We start from the raw sequence: 9,738 nt of genomic DNA on the forward strand, positions 1-9,738 counted from the left end.
GGGAACGGAGACTCCTGTCCCCCGGATCTTGGCTTCGCGATGGCGGCGGCTCGGAAGGTTTCACGTGGGTTTCGTCGAACGCCTCGGGGTTTTCGCGACGGAGGCTTTATATAGGCGAAGAGGCGGGCAGGAGGGCTTCTGGGGGGCCCACACCATAGGGCGGCGCGGCCCCCCCTCTGGCCGCGCCAGGGTGTGGTGTGGGGCCCCCGGGGCTCCCCTCCGGCGGCTCTCGGGTGTTCGGATGGTTCCGGGAAAAATAGGAACCCGGGCGTTGATTTCGTCCGATTCCGAGAATATTTCGTTACTAGGATTTCTGAAACCAAAAACAGCGAGAAAACGAGAAGCCGGCACTTCGGCATCTTGTTAATAGGTTAGTTCCGGAAAATGCACGAATATGACATAAAGTGTGCATATAACATGTAGAAATCATCAATAATGTGGCATGGAACATAAGAAATTATCGATACGTCGGAGACGTATCAGCATCCCCAAGCTTAGTTACTGCTCGTCCCGAGCGAGGTAAAACGATAACACGGATAATTTACGGAGTGACATGCCATCATAATCTTGATCATACTATTTGTAAAGCATATGTAGTGAATGCAGCGATCAAAACAATGTATATGACATGGGTAAACAAGTGAATCATAAAGCAAAGACTTTTCATGAATAGCACTTCAAGACAAGCATCAATAAGTCTTGCATAAAAGTTAACTCATAAAGCAATAATTCAAAGTAAAAACATTGAAGCAACACAAAAGAAGATTAAGTTTCAGCGGTGGCTTTCAACTTTTAACATGTATATCTCATGGATATTGTCAACATAGAGTAATATAACAAGTGCAATATGCAAATATGTAGGAATCAATGCACAGTTCACACAAGTGTTTGCTTCTTGAGGTGGAGAGAAATAGGTGAACTGACTCAACAATAAAAGTAAAAGAATGGTCCTCCAAAGAGGAAAGCATCGATTGCTATATTTGTGCTAGAGCTTTTATTTTGAAAACAAGAAACAATTTTGTCAACGGTAGTAATAAAGCATATGAGTTATGTAAATTATATCCTACAAGTTGCAAGCCTCATGCATAGTATACTAATAGTGCCCGCACCTTGTCCTAATTAGCTTGGATTTACATGGATTATCATAGCATAGCACATGTTTCAACCAAGTGTCACAAAGGGGTACCTCTATGCCGCTCGTACAAAGGTCTAAGGAGAAAGCTCGCATTGGATTTCTCGCTTTTGATTATTCTCAACTTAGACATCCATACCGGGACAACATAGACAACGAGATAATGGACTCCTCTTTAATGCATAAGCATTCAACAACAAATAATATTCTCATAAGAGATTGAGGTTTGTTGTCCAAACTGAAACTTCCACCATGGATCATGGCTTTAGTTAGCGGCCCAATGTTCTTCTCTAACAATATGCATACTCAAACCATTTGATCATGATAAATCACTCTTACTTCGAGACAAGACGAACATGCATAGCAACTCACATGATATTCAACAAAGAAATAGTTGATGGCGTCCCCAGAAACATGGTTATCGCACAACAAGCAACTTAATAAGAGATAAAATGCATAAGTACATATTCAATACCACAATAGTTTTTAAGCTATTTGTCCCATGAGCTATATATTGTAAAGGTAAATGATGGAATTTAAAGGTAGCACTCAAGCAATTTACTTTGGAATGGCGGAGAAATACCATGTAGTAGGTAGGTATGGTGGACACAAATGGCATAGTGGTTGGCTCAAGGATTTTGGATGCATGAGAAGTATTCCCTCTCGATACAAGGTTTAGGCTAGCAAGGTTATTTGAAACAAACACAAGGATGAACCGGTGCAGCAAAACTTACATAAAAAACATATTGTAAACATTATAAGACTTTACACCGTCTTCCTTGTTGTTCAAACTCAATACTAGAAATTATCTAGACCTTAGAGAGACCAATTATGCAAACCAAATTTTAGCATGCTCTATGTATTTCTTCATTAATAGGTGCAAAGTATATGATGCAAGAGCTTAAACAAGAGCACAACAATTGCCAAGTATCACATTACCCAAGACATTTATAGCAATTACTACATGTATCATTTTCCAATTCCAACCATATAACAATTTAACGAAGAAGAAACTTCGCCATGAATATTATGAGCTAAGAACACATGTGTTCATACGAACCAGCGGAGCGTGTCTCTCTCCCACACAAGCATGATGTAATCCAATTTATTTAAACACAAACAAAAACAAAAACAAACAGACGCTCCAAGCAAAGTACATAAGATGTGATGGAATAAAAATATAGTTTCAGGGGAGGAACCTGATAATGTTGTCGATGAAGAAGGAGATGCCTTGGGCATCCCCAAGCTTAGACGCTTGAGTCTTCTTGATATATGCAGGGGTGAACCACCGGGGCATCCCCAAGCTTAGACTTTTCACTCTTCTTGATCATAGTATATCATCCTCCTCTCTTGACCCTTGAAAACTTCCTTCACACCAAACTCGAAACAAACTCATTAGAGGGTTAGTGCATAATCAAAAACACACATGTTCAGAGGTGACACAATCATTCTTAACACTTCTGGACATTGCTCAAAGCTACTGGAAGGTAATGGAACAAAGAAATCCACCCAACACAGCGAAAGAAGCAATGCGAAATAAAAGGCAGAATCTGTCAAAACAGAACAGTCCGTAAAGACGAATTTTAAAAGGGCACCAGACTTGCTCAGATGAAAATGCTCAAATTGAATGAAAGTTGCGTACATATCTGAGGATCACTCACGTAAATTGGCATAATTTTCTGAGTTACCTACAGAGAATTTTGCCCAGATTCGTGACAGCAAGAAAACAGTTTCTGCGCAGTAATCCAAATCTAGTATTGACTTTACTATCAAAGACTTTAGTTGGCACAACAAAACACAAAACTAAGATAAGGAGAGGTTGCTACAGTAGTAAACAACTTCTAAGACACAAATATAAAATAAAGTACTGTAGCAAAATAACACATGGGTTATCTCCCAAGAAGTTCTTTCTTTATAGCCATTAAGATGGGCTCAGCGAGTTTTAATGATGCACTCGCAAGAAATAGTATTTGAAGCAAAAGAGAGCATCAAGAGGCAAATTCAAAACACATTTAAGTCTAACATGCTTCCTATGCATAGGAATCTTGTAAATAAACAAGTTCATGAAGAGCAAAGTAACAAGCATAGGAAGATAAAACAAGTATAGCTTCAAAAATTTCAGCACATAGAGAGGTGTTTTAGTAACATGAAAATTTCTACGACCATATTTTCCTCTCTCATAATAACTTTAAGTAGCATCATGAGCAAACTCAACAATATAACTATCACATAAAGCATTCTTATCATGAGTCTCATGCATAAAATTATTACTCTCCACATAAGCATAGTTATTCTTATTAATTGTAGTAGGAGCAAATTCAACAAAGTAGCTATCATTATTATTCTCATCAAGTGTAGGAGGCATAGTATTATCATCATAAAAATTACTCTCCATAGTAGGCGGTACTAAAAGACCAATATCATTATAATCATCATAAATAGGAGGCAAAGTATCATCAAAGAAAATTTTCTCCTCAATGCTTGGGGGACTAAAAATATCATGCTCATCAAAGCCAGCTTCCCCAAGCTTAGAATTTTCCATATCATTAGCAACAATGGTGTTCAAAGCGTTCATATTAATATCATTGCTACTAGCATGCAAATAAGATTCCATAGGTTTTTTAATTTTCGCATTAAACCATTCATGTCTTGACTCGGAAATAGAATAAAAAGCTCACAGATGTTGTCCATTATGCCTTACTAGTGTAAACAAGAAACAAAAAGTTGCAATTGCAGGATCTAAAGGAAATAGCTTCGAGTACTTACAACGCCGGAAAATAGCTTAGTAGCCGAGATACGGAGTGTGAGTACCTTTTACCTTTCCTCCACGGCAACGGCGCCAGAAAATATGCTTGATGTCTACGTTCCCCCTCCTTTCCTGTAGACAGTGTTGGGCCTCCAAGAGCAGAGGTTTGTAGAACAGCAGCAATTTTTCCCTTAAGTGGATCACCCAAGGTTTATCGAACTCAGGGAGGAAGAGGTCAAAGATATCCCTCTCATGCAACCCTGCAACCACAAAGCAAGAAGTCTCTTGTGTCCCCAATACACCAAATAGGTGCACTAGTTCGGCGAAGAGATAGTGAAATACAGGTGGTATGAATATATATGAGCAGTAGCAACGGTGCCGGAAAATAGCTTGTCTGGCGTGTAGTTGATGGTGGTAGTATTGCAGCGAGTAGTAACACGGTAAAACGATGAAACAAGCGGTAGTAACGCAGCGGTATTTAGGAACAAGGCCTAGGGATTAGACTTTCACTAGTGGACACTCTCAACATTGATCACATAACATAATAGATAAATGCATACTCTACACTTTTGTTGGATGATGAACGCATTGCGTAGGATTACACGAACCCTCAATGCCGGAGTTAACAAGCTCCACAATAATGCTCATGTTTAAGTAACCTTATAGTGTAAGATAGATCAATAGACTAAACCAAGTACTAACATAGCATGCACACTGTCACCTTCATGCATATGTAGGAGGAATAGATCACATCAATATTATCATAGAAATAGTTAACTTCACAATCTACAAGAGATCATGATCATAGCATAAACCAAGTACTAACACGGTGCACACACATAGCTACCGGAAGAGAGATGAACCACATAGCTACCGGTACAGCCCCGAGCCTCGATGGAGAACTACTCCCTCCTCATGGGAGCAGCAGCGGTGATGAAGATGGCGGTGGAGATGGCAGCGGTGTCGATGGAGAAGCCTTCCGGGGGCACTTCCCCGTTCCGGCGGCGTGCCGGGAACGGAGACTCCTGTCCCCCAGATCTTGGCTTCGCGATGGCGGCGGCTCTGGAAGGTTTCGTGGGTTTCGTCGAACGCCTCAGGGTTTTCGCGACGGAGGCTTTATATAGGCGAAGAGGCGGCGCAGGAGGGCTTCTGGGGGGCCCACACCATAGGGCGGCGCGGCCCCCTCCGGCCGCGCCGGGGTGTGGTGTGGGGCCCCCGGGGCTCCCCTCCGGCGGCTCTCGGGTGTTCCGGATGGTTCCGGGAAAAATAGGAACACTGGGCGTTGATTTCGTCCGATTCCGAGAATATTTCGTTACTAGGATTTCTGAAACCAAAAACAGCGAGAAAACAGGAACCGGCACTTCGGCATCTTGTTAATAGGTTAGTTCCAGAAAATGCACGAATATGACATAAAGTGTGCATATAACATGTAGAAATCATCAATAATGTGGCATGGAACATAAGAAATTATCGATACGTCGGAGACGTATCATCTCTCCAATAAGAAATAGCATGTTGGGTGAACAAATTACAGTTGGGCAATTGACAAATAAAGAGGGCATAACAATGCACATACATATCATGATGAGTAGAGTGAGATTCAATTGGGCATTACGACAAAGTACATAGACCGCTATCCAGCATGCATCATTGCCTAAAAAGTCCACCTTCGGGTTAGCATCCGCACCCCTTCCAGTATTAAGTTGCAAACAACAGACACTTGCGTCAAGTATGGTGCGTAATGTAATCAACACAAATATCCTTAGACAAACCATTGATGTTTTATCCCTAGTGGCAACAGCACATCCACAACCTTAGAACTTTCTGTCACTGTCCCAGATTCAATGGAGGCATGAACCCACTATCGAGCATAAATGCTCCCTCTTGGAGTTACAAGTATCAACTTGGCCGAGCCTCTACTAGCAACGGAGAGCATGCAAGATCATAAACAACACATATATGATAGATTGATAATCAACTTGACATAGTATTCCATATTCATCGGATCCCAACAAACACAACATGTAGCATTACAAATAGATGATCCTGATCATGATAGGCAGCTCACAAGATCTAACAATGATAGCACAATGAGGAGAAGACAACCATCTAGCTACTGCTATGGACCCATAGTCCAGGGGTGAACTACTCACACATCAATCCGGAGGCGATCATGGCGATGAAGAGTCCTCCGGGAGATGATTCCCCTCTCCGGCAGGGTGCCGGAGGCGATCTCCTGAATCCCCCAAGATGGGATTGGCGGCGGTGGCGTCTCTGGAAGGTTTCCCGTATCGTGGCTCTCGGTACAGGGGTTTTCGCGACGAAGGCTTTAAGTAGGTGGAAGGGCAGGGTTGGAGGCGGCGCAGGGGCCCCACACCATAGGCCGGCGGGGGCCCCATGCTGGCCGCGCCGCCCTATGGGTACGGGCCCTCGTGGCCCCACTTCGTATGCTCTTCGGTCTTCTGGAAGCTCCGTGGAAAAATAAGACCCTGGGCGTTGATTTCGTCCAATTCCGAGAATATTTCCTTTGTAGGATTTCTGAAACCAAAAACAGCGAGAAAACGACAAGTCGGCTCTTCGGCATATTGTCAATAGGTTAGTGCCGTAAAATGCATAATAATGACATAAAGTGTGTACAATTAAAACATGTGAGTATCATCATAAAATTAGCATGGAACATAAGAAATTATAGATACGTTTGAGACGTATCAAGCATCCCCAAGCTTAGTTCCTACTCGCCCTTGAGTAGGTAAACGATAACAAGGATAATTTCTGAAGTGACATGCTATCATAATCTTGATCAATACTATTGTAAAGCATATGAGATGAATGCAGTGATTCGAAGCAATGGTAAAGACAATGAATAAACAACTGAATCATATAGCAAATACTTTTCATGAATAGTACTTTCAAGACAAGCATCAATAAGACTTGCATAGGAGTTAACTCATAAAGCAATAGATTCTTAGTAGAAAGTTTTGAAGCAACACAAAGGAAGATATAAGTTTCAGCGGTTGCTTTCAACTTCAACATGTTTATCTCATGGATAATTGTCAACACAAAGTAATATGATGAATGCAAATAAGAAAGTATGTAGGAATCAATGCACACAGTTGACACAAGTGTTTGCTTCTAAGATAGAAAGAAGTAGGTAAACTGACTCAACATAAAGTAAAAGAATGGCCCTTCGCGAGGGAAGCATGGATTGCTATATTTGTGCTAGAGATTTTATTTTGAAAACATAGAAACAATTTTGTCAACGGTAGTAATAATTCATATGTGTTATGTATAAGACATCCTATAAGTTGCAAGCCTCATGCATAGATTACCAATAGTGCCCGCACCTTATCCTAATTAGCTTGGATTTACATGGATTATCATTGCATAGCATATGTTTCAACCAAGTGTCACAAAGGGGTACCTCTATGCCGCCTGTACAAAGGTCTAAGGAGAAAGTTCGCATTGGATTTCTCACTTTTGATTATTCTCAACTTAGACATCCATACCGGGACAACATAGAAAATAGATAATGGACTCCTATTTAATGCATAAGCATTCAACAACAGATAATATTCTCATAAGAGATTGAGGATTGTTGTCCAAACTGAAACTTCCACCATGGATCATGGCTTTAGTTAGCGGCCCAATGTTCTTCTCTAACAATATGCATACTCAAACCATTTGATCATGATAAATCACCCTTACTTCAGACAAGACGAACATGCATACCAACTCACACGATATTCAACAAAGGTGAAATAGTTGATGGCGTCCCCAGGAACATGGTTACCGCTCAACAAGCAACTTATAAGAAATAAGATACATAAGTACATATTCAATACCACAATAGTTTTTAAGCTATTTTTCCCATGAGCTATATATTGCGAAGACAAAGAATGGAATTTTAAAGGTAGCACTCAAGCAATTTACTTTGGAATGGAAGAGAAATACCATGTAGTAGGTAGGTATGGTGGACACAAGTGGCATAGTTTTTGGCTCAAGGATTTTGGATGCATGAGAAGTAATCCCTCTCAATAGAAGGCTTAGGCTAGCAAGGTTGTTTGAAGCAAACACAAGTATGAACCGGTACAGCAAAACTTACATAAGAACATATTGCAAACATTATACGACTCTACACTGTCTTCCTTGTTGTTCAAACCCTCACCAGAAAATATCTAGACTTTAGAGAGACCAATCATGCAAACCAAATTTCAACAAGCTCTATGGTGTTTCTTCATTAATAGGTGCAAAGTACATGATGCAAGAGCTTAAACATGATCTATTTGAGCACAACAATTGCCAAGTATCAAATTATTCAAGATGTTATACCAATTACCACATGAAGCATTTTCTGTTTCCAACCATATAACAATGAACTAAGCAGTTTCAACCTTCGCCATGAACATTAAGAGTAAAGCTAAGAACACATGTGTTCATATGCAACAGCGGAGCGTGTCTCTCTCCCACATAAAGAATGCTAGGATCCGATTTTATTCAAACAAAAACGAAAATAAAAACATAAAGACGCTCCAAGTAAAGCACATAAGATGTGACGGAATAAAAATATAGTTTCACTAGAGGTGACCTGATAAGTTGTCGATGAAGAAGGGGATGCCTTGGGCATCCCCAAGCTTAGATGCTTGAGTCTTCTTGAAATATGCAGGGATGAACCACGGGGGCATCCCCAAGCTTAGAGTTTTCACTCTACTTGATCATATTGTATCATCCTCCTCTCTTGATCCTTGAAAACTTCCTCCACACCAAACTCAAAACAAACTCATTAGAGGGTTAGTGCATAATCATAAATTCACATATTCAGAGGTGACATAATCATTCTTAACACTTCGGACATTGCACAAAGCTACTGAAAGTTAATGGAACAAAGAAATCCATCAAACATAGCAAAACAGGCAATGCGAAATAAAAGGCAGAATCTGTCAAAACATAACAGTACGTAAAGACGAATTTTTCTGGGGCTCTTAACTTGCTCAGATGAAAATGCTCAAATTGAATGAAATTTGCGTACATATCTGAGGATCACGCACGTAAATAGGCAGATTTTTCTGAGTTACCTACAGATGGGCGGCTCAATTTCGTGACAGTAAGAATTCTGTTTCTGCGCAGTAATCCAAATCTAGTATCATCTTTACTATCAAAGACTTTACTTGGCACAACAATGCAATAAAATAAAGATAAGGAGAGGTTGCTACAGTAGTAACAACTTGAAAGACTCAAATATAAAACAAAAGTGCACAAGTAAAATAATGGGTTGTCTCCCATAAGCGCTTTTCTTTAACGCCTTTCAGCTAGGCGCAGAAAGTGTGAATCAAGTATTATCAAGAGATGAAGCATCAACATCATAATTTGTTCTAATAATAGAATCAAAAGGTAACTTCATTCTTTTTCTAGGGAAGTGTTCCATACCTTTCTTGAGAGGAAATTGATATTTAATATTACCTTCCTTCATATCAATAATAGCACCAACAGTTCGAAGAAAAGGTCTTCCCAAAATAATGGGACAAGATGCATTGCATTCAATATCCAAGACAACAAAATCAACGGGGACAAGGTTATTATTAACCGTATTGCGAACATTATCAATCCTCCCCAAAGGTTTCTTCATAGAATTATCAGCAAGATTAACATCCAAATAACATTTTTTTAATGGTGGCAAGTCAAGCATATTATAGATTTTCTTAGGCATAACAGAAATACTTGCACCAAGATCACATAAAGCATTACAATCAAAATCATTGACCTTCATCTTAATGATGGGCTCCCAACCATCTTCCAACTTCCTAGGAATAGAAGTTTCAAGTTTTAATTTATCTTCTCTAGCTTTAATGAGAGCATTTGTAAT

This window comes from Lolium rigidum, chromosome 6 (assembly GCF_022539505.1).
Source record: "Lolium rigidum isolate FL_2022 chromosome 6, APGP_CSIRO_Lrig_0.1, whole genome shotgun sequence".
In the NCBI taxonomy this organism is placed as follows: Eukaryota; Viridiplantae; Streptophyta; class Magnoliopsida; order Poales; family Poaceae; genus Lolium; species Lolium rigidum.